At 39.3% G+C, this 12,355-nt stretch overlaps 1 protein-coding gene across 1 annotated transcript in view; it reads left to right on the top strand.

Annotated features, from left to right (window-relative positions):
* The window catches only part of SRBD1 (S1 RNA binding domain 1), a 208,839-nt gene that overhangs the window by 107,547 nt on the left and 88,937 nt on the right, over positions 1 to 12,355 (top strand). The window lies entirely within an intron of this gene.

Below are 12,355 nucleotides of genomic sequence, written 5' to 3' on the forward strand. Positions count from 1 at the left end.
TTGCTGTTGTTACCAGTTTCCAATTCTTGAGGTTGTGTGTATTCCTCGGGCAACTGAGGACAGCACTAGATCTTGGCGAAGCAGATGCCTGGTCCAGAAACCTCAACTCAAATTATTTTCCTCTTTGTTGAAGTCTTTCTTACACATGAAATGGAATATTGCACTCTATAATTTTCATGGGATTTGAATGATAGGCATTGCACTTTTTGTAAAGATATTATATTAGGCCTTCGAGTCCACATCTGACCACTTAAAACAAAAGGGACCTTAGAAATCCTGCAACTCCACCCCTCTTTTTACAGAGAAGGAAGCGAGGTCCTAAAATACCTTTAGTCCAAGGTCACACAGCAGCAAATCTTTCATACATTGGGGCTTAACTGGGAAATCTGCCACTCAACAAGAACAGCTGCATTTGACAGGATGAACTGTACCATTTTTTACGATAGGCATTGTAGTTGAGAAGAGTTTTAGTTTTATTAATGCAGGATTATGGACTGTCAATGAAGTGGTGGAAGAAATGGAGCCAGGCAGGCAGGCTAACAAACTGTTGGCCTCCAAGAGGTCTTGTCAATAGCAGGAACCCAGTCCCCAGATTCCATTTCGGAGTGAACTATTGTACCAAAGAGTTTGGACTCCGTTTTGACAGGTACTCAATGGGAAAGTTTTAAGCAAGAGAATAAAATTGGATCTTATTTCTAAACATTGCCCTCATTCTCTGGGGACAATGATTTGGATGCAAAGAGGAGAAGCAGTAAGATCAGTTTCGAGGATATTCCACTACATCAGGTGAAAGATGGATACAACTAATAGAAATGTAAAGAAATGAACTCTATTGTGTGGTGACGACCTACTAATAAGTGAGGGAGAAATAATTACTCAGAATTTCTTCCAAAGTGAACTGTTTCATGTGCAGAGTACAAAGAAACACAGTATCAATAACAGATCCCAAGAATCAGCCTGTAGTACTGAGTTTGCTAATTTGGGGGGTGGAGGTGATAAGTGAGTATCAAGACAGTGGTGGAGGAAAGGGATGCGGATATGCTTCGGATATGCAGGGATGTTGTGTCCCTGAAACATTACTGTTAACAGTATTGCAAATCACGGTGCCTTAAAAAAAAACATAAAAAGTAAAAATTAGTAAAATAAGAATAGGCTCCAGTGGTTTTAGTATATAGTTGATGCCTAAGAAGAGTGGAATTCTTGGGAATATGACCAGTAATTCAACTTTGACCTGTTAAATTTTGAGATTCCAGTAAGAAGTCCAAGAAAAGTCCAAGAAAATAGGAGTTGAATATACTACTACAAGATTTTGTGAAATCACTGTATCACTGTATTACTGTCATCCCATTGTTCATCTATTTGCTCGAGCAGGCACCAGCAACGTCACCATTCGTCCTATCCCTGAGATTTTAGCAGCCTCTCTTTACTCATCCTTCCCAATGGTGCCACGTTGCAGGCTCTTTCAGGGTCAGGGGAATGAGACCCCTCATTATTACTGTTTTTGGCATATGGAATACACCACGGGGAGCTTGCCAGGCCCTGCCATGTGGGCAGGATAGCTTGCTGGGTTCTCAGTAGCTTGCTGGGTTCTCTGAGAGGGACAACTAGACAATAAGAGGTTGTGTGCTTCCAGGAGCTTTGTTTTATGGTTTCTGGATCTTGGCTGTCAATGGGATTACAGGGCACCAGGGGCAGTTTGTGGGTGTGACTGCCTAGCTACTGGAAAAAGGGGGATCTGGGTAGAGAAGGCTCAGTCCCGATCCGAGCAAGCTTGGAGATCTCAGCCCCGGGTCCCGCACACGTGGGTTCATCTGCTGGTTCCTTCATGCGTGAGGCTCGTCCGAGCATGTGGGGCGTGAAATAGCCTTGTGAAATAGCCATATTAATATTGGAGTCAGAATTTTTAGCAAGTGATTATAATTTGCAATAAAACTGCAAAAGTGATCAAAATGATAGACTGAGCTGGCCATATTCTATGAATACACTACTCACCACCACAGCACATCCACAACTCCCATGTTGAACACACACAGGTCCACGAGTGAGTCAACTGAGAAAATAGTTTCATCGATGAATGGAAATCTTACTAACCTCCGAAAGATATTAAATAAGAGAAAAGATGTTGATAGAAAAATAAGATGTGGTGTGGCCACTCTGAGAATATGCAGATCAGTGGTGCCCTAGTGAAGCCATGGAGGCTGTGCCTGTGGCAGCAGGAGGAGGGGCACATGTTGACTCGACCCCCACAGACCTCCTCTCGGCGGGCTGTGACTCAAAGCTCTGAGTCTGACTCAGAGGCCAGAAAGGCAGGGGGTGTCGTAAGTAGTCTTTCATGATCAGGAAACTAAAAGAGCCTTATCCAGAAAAGACAGACTTTATATATTTCATCAGCAAGTGACATCATATTCCACACAGTCTTTATCATCACAAAATATCACTTGTATTTGCCATAGTTGATGATAAGTAGAAATTGCAAACAAATAGGAACTCTGGAAGGAGCTAATGCCAAGAAAAATAGCATTTCAGGAAGACTTTGAACAATGCAGCACTAATCAGTCAATAAAAAACAGCACCCAGTGAAAGAAGATGCAACAGATTTTTAAATAGATAAAATTAATATTGACCCAAAGGTAAAAATAACTGCATTAAACAAATATTGGAACTTAAAAATGTAGTTGTCAAGGTAAAAGGAATTCTGATTGAGATGAGTCAGTACAAATAGAAATAAATCTCAGTGAATGAGAAGTTTGAACTAAGATTCCTTAGAAACTGTAAAGGGTGGAAATCATAATTATGTGATGCCGAGGATATTCTAAAACTTCAACATTCATCCAATAGAAGATTCAAATAAAATGAATAGAGAGGAGTTATAATCACAGAAATGGGAATTACCTCCAAACTGAAGACAGTCTTTTGAAAAGGTCTAATTGCAATAAAAATATATAGCAAAAGATCTGTACTTAGATTCTTCGACATGTAGTCTCAGAATGCCAGTGACTAAAAACTATATATGCTTCCCCAAAGCATATATAGTTTAACAAAATGTGAACTCTACGAGAACTAGATTGACATCAAGTAATGGAAGATAGAGATGTAGTTGCTTCAAAGTTGGTAAAAATGTATTATAAGCCAGCAGTTCATCGTAAGAAGAAATAAAAATGTTTTGGACCTGCAGTGATACACCTTCTCTGATTTTTGCTGACTTTCTTTGAGCACATACTGTAGTTTCTCTTCAGATGACATAAGTCACCTTTTACCAAAAACAATAGGAACGAGGGTGAGAATTCTAGGGAAATAAAAGACTTGCTGGGAGGTGATCTGGAGGTAAGAAACCCAGGCAGTACTGTATACTGTTGGCTATACAGTGCATGCACTCCTGGTTAAGTGTATGTTGGATCTGATTGTTTCCTTTTCTTTTGTTTGTGGGTCACATCCAGTGGTGCTCAGGCCTGTTGCTGGGATGCTGCTCAGCGCAGGTGATCGGAGCCGGGCCTTCTGTTCACAAAGCTTGCGGGCTAGCCCCGGAGCTCTCTCCTTGCAATCTAGCTCTTGGAGTTATTCCCTTGTAAACCAGCTCTTGGAGTCATCCCCTTGATCGTATTTTTTTCAATATGCAAGGTTAATCTTTTTATTGAGACTATTTTATTTTCTTTCTAATCAATTATCTTTGGTTTATTGCACTGTGGACTTCAGGGGCCAGGCTTCATACCTTGATATGTGGGTCACTTCCACCCCTTCCCACAACTAAATTACCATCTCTACTCATCACCGGAAACACCTCTCTGCTCATCCTTCTCCTGCCTGTGCTTGTCTCTCTGGCAATGTCTGTGGCTTATACTGAGCCTAAAAAGTTTGGGTTTGTGTTTTTTATTTTTTCCAATTCATCTTTTAAAAATTTTCAGACTTATTTTTGGATTTGGAGTCAACCCTACAGTTCCTAAGGGCTTATTCCTGGCTAGTGTTCAGTGGTCACTCCTGGAGGAGATCCTGTGCAGTGCCAGAGATTGAACAGGGGGTGTGCATGCAACACAAGATTGTTGTAACCCAACTCCTCTATTTCTCCAGCCCCATTTTGTTTATTTAGTAATTCAGATTCCACTTAGGAGTAAGCCATCTGGCTTCTTTTCGTTCTCCTTTCTTCCTTATGTTACAAAGCGTTATTCCCCTCAGTTCTACCAGTGTTGTTTCAGAGGGCAGGATTTCATCTTGTTTGGTGGCATGTAGTATTCCATTAGCATATAGATCATGGTTGCTTTATCCATTCACCTGTTGATGCGGCATTTAGGTTGAGCCCATGTTTTAGGTATTGTCAGCGATATTCCTGTGAACACATGGGTGCAAATATCCTTTCAAATTATGTGTTAGATAAATGTCTAGGAAAGGTGTTGCTGGATCATTTAATGTTTACTTTCTGGGGTGGGGGTACTTTTCCAGGAATGCTAGAACCACTCCCAGCAATGCTCCTGATGGTTTGCAGCCTTGAGCCCTTGATGCTGGCTAGAGCCAGGCTCGCCCTTGTGATCCTGGAGACGACATTCAGCAGTGTTGGGAAGCAGTGCAGTGCTGGGGTCCAAAGCTGGGACCCTTCGTCGGCTGGACATGAACTCTAGCCTCTGCAGCTGTCTCCCAGCCCGGCTGTTTTTATTTTGGAAAGGAATCTTCATAAAGTTTTCTTTTGGTGTTGCGTCAGTTTATATTCCTCACAACAATGTGCCATAATTCCTTTTCTACATATCCTCATCAACACTTATTTTTAAGTTTAAAATAATTTTTTAGTGTTGTTTCATCCTTAAAGATGCTTTTAGCTTCAATGTCATGGAGAGTTCTGCCTACATTTCTTCTATGAAACTTATAGATTCATGTCTGATATTGAGGTCTTTAATCCACTTTGATCTGACTTTTATGCCTGGCATTAGACAGAGGTCAGAGTTCATTTTTTTACAGGTAGCTATCCAGTTTTCCCAGCACCACTTGTTGAAGAGGCTTTCCTTGTTCCACTTTGCATTTCTTGCTCCTTTGTCAAAGATTAAGTGGCCATATATTTGGGGATCTGTGACAGGATATTCAACTCTGTTCCATTGGTCTGCAGGTCTGTTTTTATCCCAATACCATGCTGTTTTAATTACTACTGCTTTGTAGTAGAGTTTGAAGTTGGGGAAGGTGACGCCACCCATCTTCTTTTTTCCAAGGATTGCTTTAGCTATTCGTGGGGGTTTATTGTTCTATATAAATTTCAGGAGTGTTTTGTCTATTTCTTTGAAAAATGTCATGCGTATCCTGATAGGGACTGCATTAAATTTGTATAGTGCTTTGGGCAGTATTGCCATTTTGATAATGTTAATTCTCCCTATCCAAGAGCAGGGGATGGGTCTCCATTTCCTAGTGTCCTCCTTTATTTCTTGAAGTGGTGTTTTGTAATTTTCCTTGTATAGGTCCTTCACCTCTTTGGTTAAGCTGATTCCAAGGTATTTGATTTTCTGAGGTACTATTGTGAATGGGATTGATTTTTTAATGTCTCTTTCTTCTCTTACATTATTTGTATATAAGAAAGCCATGGACTTTTGGGTGTTGATTTTGTAGCCTGCCACTTTACTATTCGACTTACTGTTTTTAGGAGCTTTTCTATAGAGTCTTTAGGGTTTTCCAAGTATAGTATCATATCGTCTGCAAATAGTGATAACTTGATCTCTTCCTTTCCTATCTGTATGCCCTTGATATCTTTTTCTTGTCTAACTGCTATGGCCAGGACTTCCAGTACTATATTGAATAGGAGTGGTAAAAGCGGGCAACTTTGCCTTGTGCCCGATATTAGAGGGAAGGCTTTCAGTTTTTCCCCATTGAGAATGATACTTACTGTGGGCTTTTGGTAGATGGCTTTGACTATATTAAGGAAAGTTGGTCATGGTGTATGATCTTTTTGATGAGTCATCAGATTCTATTTGCTAATATTTTGTTGAGGATCTTTGCGTGTGTGTTCATCAGGGATATCGGTCTGTAATTCTCTTTCTTTGTGGTATCTTTGTCTGTTTTTGGTATCAGGGTGATATTTGCTTCATAGAAACTGTTTGAAAGTGTTTTTGATACTTCAATTTCCTGGAAAAGCTTAAGGAGGATTGGGAGTAAGTCCTCTTTAAAGGTTTGGAAGAATTCACTAGTAAATCCATCTGGGCCAGGACTTTTGTGCTTGGGGAGACTTTTTATTACTGTTTCAATTTCCTTGATGGTGATAGGTCTGTTCAGGTATTCCAGGTCTCCTTGGTTCAGCCTTGGGAGGCTATAGGAGTCTAGGAATTTATCCATTTCCTCAAGGTTTTCATGTTTCGTGGCATAAAGATTCTCAAAGTAGTCTCTGAGGATCCTTTGAATTTCTGTTATAATGTCCCCCTTTTCATTTAGCAAACATAAACAAATGGGACTACATCAAACTAAGAAGCTTCTACACTTCAAAAGAAACAGTGACTAAAATACAGAAAGAGCCCACAGAATGGGAAAGAATATTTACCCAATACCCATCTGATAGGGAATTAATATCAAGGATATATAAGACACTAGTAGAATTGTATAAGAAAAAACCCTCCAACCCCATCAAGAAATGGGGAGAAGAAATGAACAGAAGTTTCCTCAAAAAAGAAATACAAATGGCCAAAAGGCACATGAAAAAATGCTCCACATCACTAGTCATCAGGGAGATGCAAATCAAAACAACAATGAGATATCATCTCACACCACAGAGACTGGCACACATTCTAAAGAAAAGCAACCAGTGCTGGTGTGGATGCGGGGAAAATGGGACGCTCTTTCACTGTTGATGGGAATGCCAACTGGTCCAGCCTTTCTGGAAAACAATATGGACAGTCCTTCAAAAACTAGAAATTGAGCTTCCATATGACCCCACAATACCACTTCTGGGAATATATCCCGAGAATGCAAAAAAGCACAGTAGAAATGACATCTGTACCTATATAGTCATTGCAGCACTGTTCACAATAGCCAAAATCTGGAAACAACCTGAGTGTCCTAAAACAGATGACTGGTTAAAGAAACTTTGGTACCTCTACACAATGGAATACTATGCAGCTGTTAGGAAAGATGAAGTCATGAAATTTGCTTATAAATGGATAGGCATGGAGAGTATCATGCTAAGTGAAATGAGTCAGAAAGAGAGGGACAGACATAGAGGGATTGCACTCATTTGTGGAGTATAAAATAACATCACATGAGGCTGACACCCAAGGACAGTAGATAAGGGCCAGGAGGATTGCCCCATAGCTGGAAGACTGCTTCATGAGTGGAGGGGAGAAGGCAGATGGAATAGAGAAGGGATCACTAAAAAAATGATGGCTGGAGGAACCAGTTGGGATGGGAGATGCATGCCGAAAGTAGATAATGGACCAAACATGATGACCTCTCAGTGTCTGTGTTGCAAGCTATAATGCCCCAAGTAGAGAGAGAGAGAGTATGGGGAATATTGTCTGCCATAGAGGAATGGGGGGTATACCCCGGATATTGGTGGTGGGGAATATGCACTGGTGGAGGGATGGGTGTTTGATCATTGTGAGATTGTAACCCAAACATGAAAGCTTGTAACTATCTCATGGTAATTCAATAAAATTTTAAAAAAACTTTAAAAAAATAATTTTTTATTGACTCCATGAGTTACAGTGCTGTGTCAGGCATTCAATGTCTCAACAGCAATCCTACCACTAATGTCCCTTCCACCAATGTCCCCAGGTTCCCTCCTACCCCCCAGCCTGTCCCCTGGGAAATAACATTTATTTTATGTTATTTGTCCTCAAAAAGTTAAAGAAATGGGAAATGGAATTGTTAGAAAATAAATCAGTAAGAGTCAATTTGTGATAATTGATTGCTATATCATTTTAAGCTTTTAAATACAAGAATTAAAATAATTTTATACAGTATATATACTGTCTATTCTCAGTTTCATAAGTAAGTTTCAACTCTGACATCTAAAATATATTGCATTAACTTTTATTTTGTACTTGGATCTTACTGTGATGAAGAAATGAAGAATTATGATGTCTTCCCTGTCATAATGTCATAAATAAATCTTTCTTTGCAGTTCTGTGCTAATCCATTTTAGAGTTTCCATGTAATAGGCAGGACCTACAGTTGTAAAGTTTGGTAAGAGTAAAGAGAATTAAGAAAATTTAAATGGGAAAATATGAAAATGTGGGAAAATTTAATGGGAAAATATGAATAGGCATATAAAAAAGTGCAAAGTGTTTTATGCTAGGAAAGAAAATATCAGAAAATATTGTAGATAGATGGCTTAAGTGTTTCATTAATAGGTAAAATATTGCTGTAAAATATCTCTGGATATAAAATAACTGATCAAACATAGAATAAAATTAATGGGAATTAATTCATTATTGAAGATATATAAAATCCTGTAGCAAACTAGAAGTAATCACACCTTAATCTAGTGGAGGGCAGCCATATGCATCATTAGTGAGTGAGTGCCACATTCAATAAACATGCTGGGAAGATTGTCCAGTCCTTTAAATAAGCGCTTTTATTTTTCTTTTAAATGGAATCTCTATGAGATACACAGTTACAAAACTGTTCTTGATTGCTTTTCAGTCACACAATATTCCAACACCCACCCCTCTACCAGTGGACATTTCTCACCACCAATGTTCCTAGTTGACCTCTCCTAACTCCCCACCAGCCTGTCTCTCTGGTACGCGGTCTGTCTCTACTCTATGCAGGCTCTCTCTTTCTCTTTCTCTTTCTCTTTCTCTCTTTCTCTCTTTCTCTATCTCTTTCTCTTTCCCTTTCCCTTTCTCTTTCTTTCTCTTTCTCTTTCTCTCTCTTTCCCTTTCTTTTTCTCTTTCTCTCATTCTCTCTCTACCCCCCCTCCTTCCCTCCCTTCCTCCCTCCCTCACTGTCCTTTCTCCCTCCCTCCTCCCTTTGGGGGCCATTATAGTTTTCAGTGCAGATACTGAGAGGTTATCATGTTTGTTCCTTTACTTACTTTCAGCACGCAGTTCTTAGCCAGAGAGATCATTTCCAGCTGTCATTGCCATTGCCTTCTCTATCCCAGCTGCCTTCTCCCCCAGCCCCTGAGGCAGGCTCCCAACCGTGGACCAGTCCTCCCGGCCTGTGTTTCCACTGTCCTTCTCTATCAGTCACATGCTATGTTTTTTTAAAATATTCCACAAATGAGTGCAGTCATTCTATGTCTCTCCCTCTCTTTCTGACACATTTCATGTAACAAGATACTCTCTCTCTCCATCCACTTATAAGCAAATTTTATGACTTCATGTTTTCTAACAACTGCATAGTATTCCACTGTGTAGATGCCCCATAGTTTCTTTAATCAGTCGTCTGTGCTTGGGCACTCAGGTTGTTTCCAGACTCTGGCTATTGTGAACAGTGCTGCAATGAATATACAAGTGCAGATGTCTTTTCTACTGTGTTTTATTGCATAGCTGAGATATATTCCCAGAAGTGGTATTGCTGGGTCATATGAAAGATCAATTTCTTATTTTTTGAGGAATACCCATATTGTTTTCCAAAAAGACTGGACCACTTGGCATTGCCACCAACAATGAATAAGAGTCCTTTTGTCCTCACATCCGCACCAACACTGGTTATTCTTGTTCTTTTGATGTGTGCCAATCTCTGGTGTGAGACGATATCTCATTGTTTTGATTTGCATCTCCCTGATGATTAGTGATGTAGAGCATTTTTTAATTTGCCTTTTGGCCATTTGTATTTCTTTTTTGAGGAAGTTACTGTTCATTTTTTCTTCCATTTTTTCATGGGTTTGGAGAGTTTTCTCTTGTTAAGTTTACCAGCGTCTTGTATATCCTGAATACCCTTATCAGATGGGTACTGGGTAAATAATTTTTCCCATTCTGTGGGCTCTTTCTGTAATTTGGTCACAATTGCTTTTGAGGTGTAGAAGCTTCTTAGTTTGATGTAGTCCCATTTGTTTATGTTTGTTTCCACTTGCTTGGTCAGTGGTGTTTCATTCTTAAAGATGCCTTTAGTTTCAATATCATGGAGGGTTCTGCCTACCTTTTTCTCCATGTACCTTATGGATTCAAATCTGATACTGAGGTCTGTAATCCATTTTCATCCGACTTTTATGTCTGGCATTATTAGACTGAGGTCTGAATTCACTCACCTTTTTCCCTCTGGAGACCACTATGGCTTTCACCAAATCTAGGTGTTAGCTTTTGGGTTTTCCTGTTTGTTTTAGTTATTCATATTCTACATTTTCATGAGACCATCCATTCGTTCCCCTGAGCTCCTTACTTATCATGAGCACCTCAAGTTCTGTTTTGTCCCAAAAGACACGATTTCATCTTTTTAAACCACAGAGTAATAGAATCTCAAGCTTCTAAAAATAAAACCACTCTAAGCTGTATTTGTGCAACCGATACTTTTTTTTTTATAATTTATTTATTTTTTAATTGGTGAGTCACAGTGAGGGTACAGTTACAGATTCACACATTTTCGTGCTTGTTTTTCCCTCATGCAATGTTCGAGAGCCCATCCCTCTACCAGTGTCCATTCTCTACCACTTGCAACCGATACTTCTAAAGACACAAAACAACCTGCACATTAGGAGTTTGGAGAAAACTATTCTATGCAAATGAAAGAATCCTGGCAATGTTCATATCAGATGAAATAGTGTTTAAATCAAAATACATTAAGCTGTTCGTAGAAGGATATTTCATATTAATAGTCTCCCAAAAGGATATAATCACTTCTGTATTTAGCAATGTCACTTCAAAAACTATGCAGTATTAATTTTTTCCTAGAAATTATAGAAAGAGATAAATTTGCTTATTTGTATGAATCTGCATAGACCACTATATATTTTAATAGACCACCTACATTGAAAACTTTAAATTGACACATAATTACCTACCACAAAATTCATCTATTTGAAATTTATGTCAGTGATTTTCAGTATATTCATAGGATTGAAAAACTTTTACCACAATCTAATTTTGAGACATTTTCATTGTTCTCTCATTTACCAGCCCTGCAGAACTACAGATCTTTTTTTGTCTTTATGGATTTATCTCTTCTGAACATATCATATAAATTAAATAATTCAAGTTGGTAGCCTTAGGTGACTATCTTCTTCACTTGTGCTAGATCATATAACACATAGATGTCACATTAATGGGGAAATTTTTTTTTTGCCACCAATGCATATGTACATGTGACAGCATATTTTATTAGTAAGGTTTGGATGGTTTTTTGGTGACTTTATACATATTTGCATGCTGGTTTATTGAGAACAGCTATGTAAAAATATAAAGAATCTCTATAAGCCATGCATCACAAAAGAAACATAAATTTTACTCTTGACCAAGAAATCCCAGTTAAAGATAGGGAGATTATTTTAGCTAATAGTTAGATAAAGTTGTAAAAAATGGGAAGCATTTGTATTGGTGAGGACACAATGACATGAGCACCCATGTATACCGCTGATGGGAGTATAAATAATTTTTAGCAAATACTCAGTACTTATCAAAGTGCACTTTTTTTTTCCTTAAATAAGGTAGGACTACTGCTATTTGTTCAGCCATTGTTTAAGCTGATTGAATTGGGCATGAACTCCACGTTACTTTTTTTTTTTAATTATATCACCATGAGATAGTTACAAAGCTTTTATGTTTGAGATTCAGCCATACGATGATGGAACACCCATTCCTGTACCAGTGCACATCTTCCACCACCCACATCCCGGTCCTCTCCCTGCCTCTATGGCAGACAATTTCCCCAGTACTCTCTCTCTAATGTTGGGCATTATGTTTTGCTCGGATTGTCCCACCACCATTCAAGCCTACCTGCCAGGGGCAGACGCTAGATAATTTATTTTCCATTGCTCATTTTGAGTATCATGAGAGCTCGCACAGCTGTGATTGTTAATGTAAATTTCTAGATTGTAAATGGTTGGATTCCAGAGACATCTCTGTATGGCACTAATCCATTTTGGGATTCAATTGAAGTCTATGGGCCAGGGCTGTTGGTGCGCTAAGATGGAGCCCGAAGGCAAATAGTGGGAGTGACAGCCAGTCAGCTGGGAGGGCAGGGACCCAGGGAGGGACAGCCCAGGTCCTCTGCTGCCATGTGGCCTGGAGATTCAGTCCTGGAACCCAAATACCTGGGCCTTGCTTGTGGAAGCTCTTGGTCACCAGGATTCTATCTGGAGTAGGCACAAAGTGCACTTTTAAAAGTGCCTTATAGAATGCACCAACCACCCTCTCCTCCTTCCAGCCAATAATAATGCTCTACCTCCAGTTTTTTAAATGAAAAATAAAGGTACAATCATTTGACCTAGTGGTTTTCTGTTTAGGAATCTCTTTTA

The sequence above is a fragment of the Sorex araneus genome, chromosome X (genome assembly GCF_027595985.1).
Source record: "Sorex araneus isolate mSorAra2 chromosome X, mSorAra2.pri, whole genome shotgun sequence".
NCBI classification, from domain to species: Eukaryota; Metazoa; Chordata; class Mammalia; order Eulipotyphla; family Soricidae; genus Sorex; species Sorex araneus.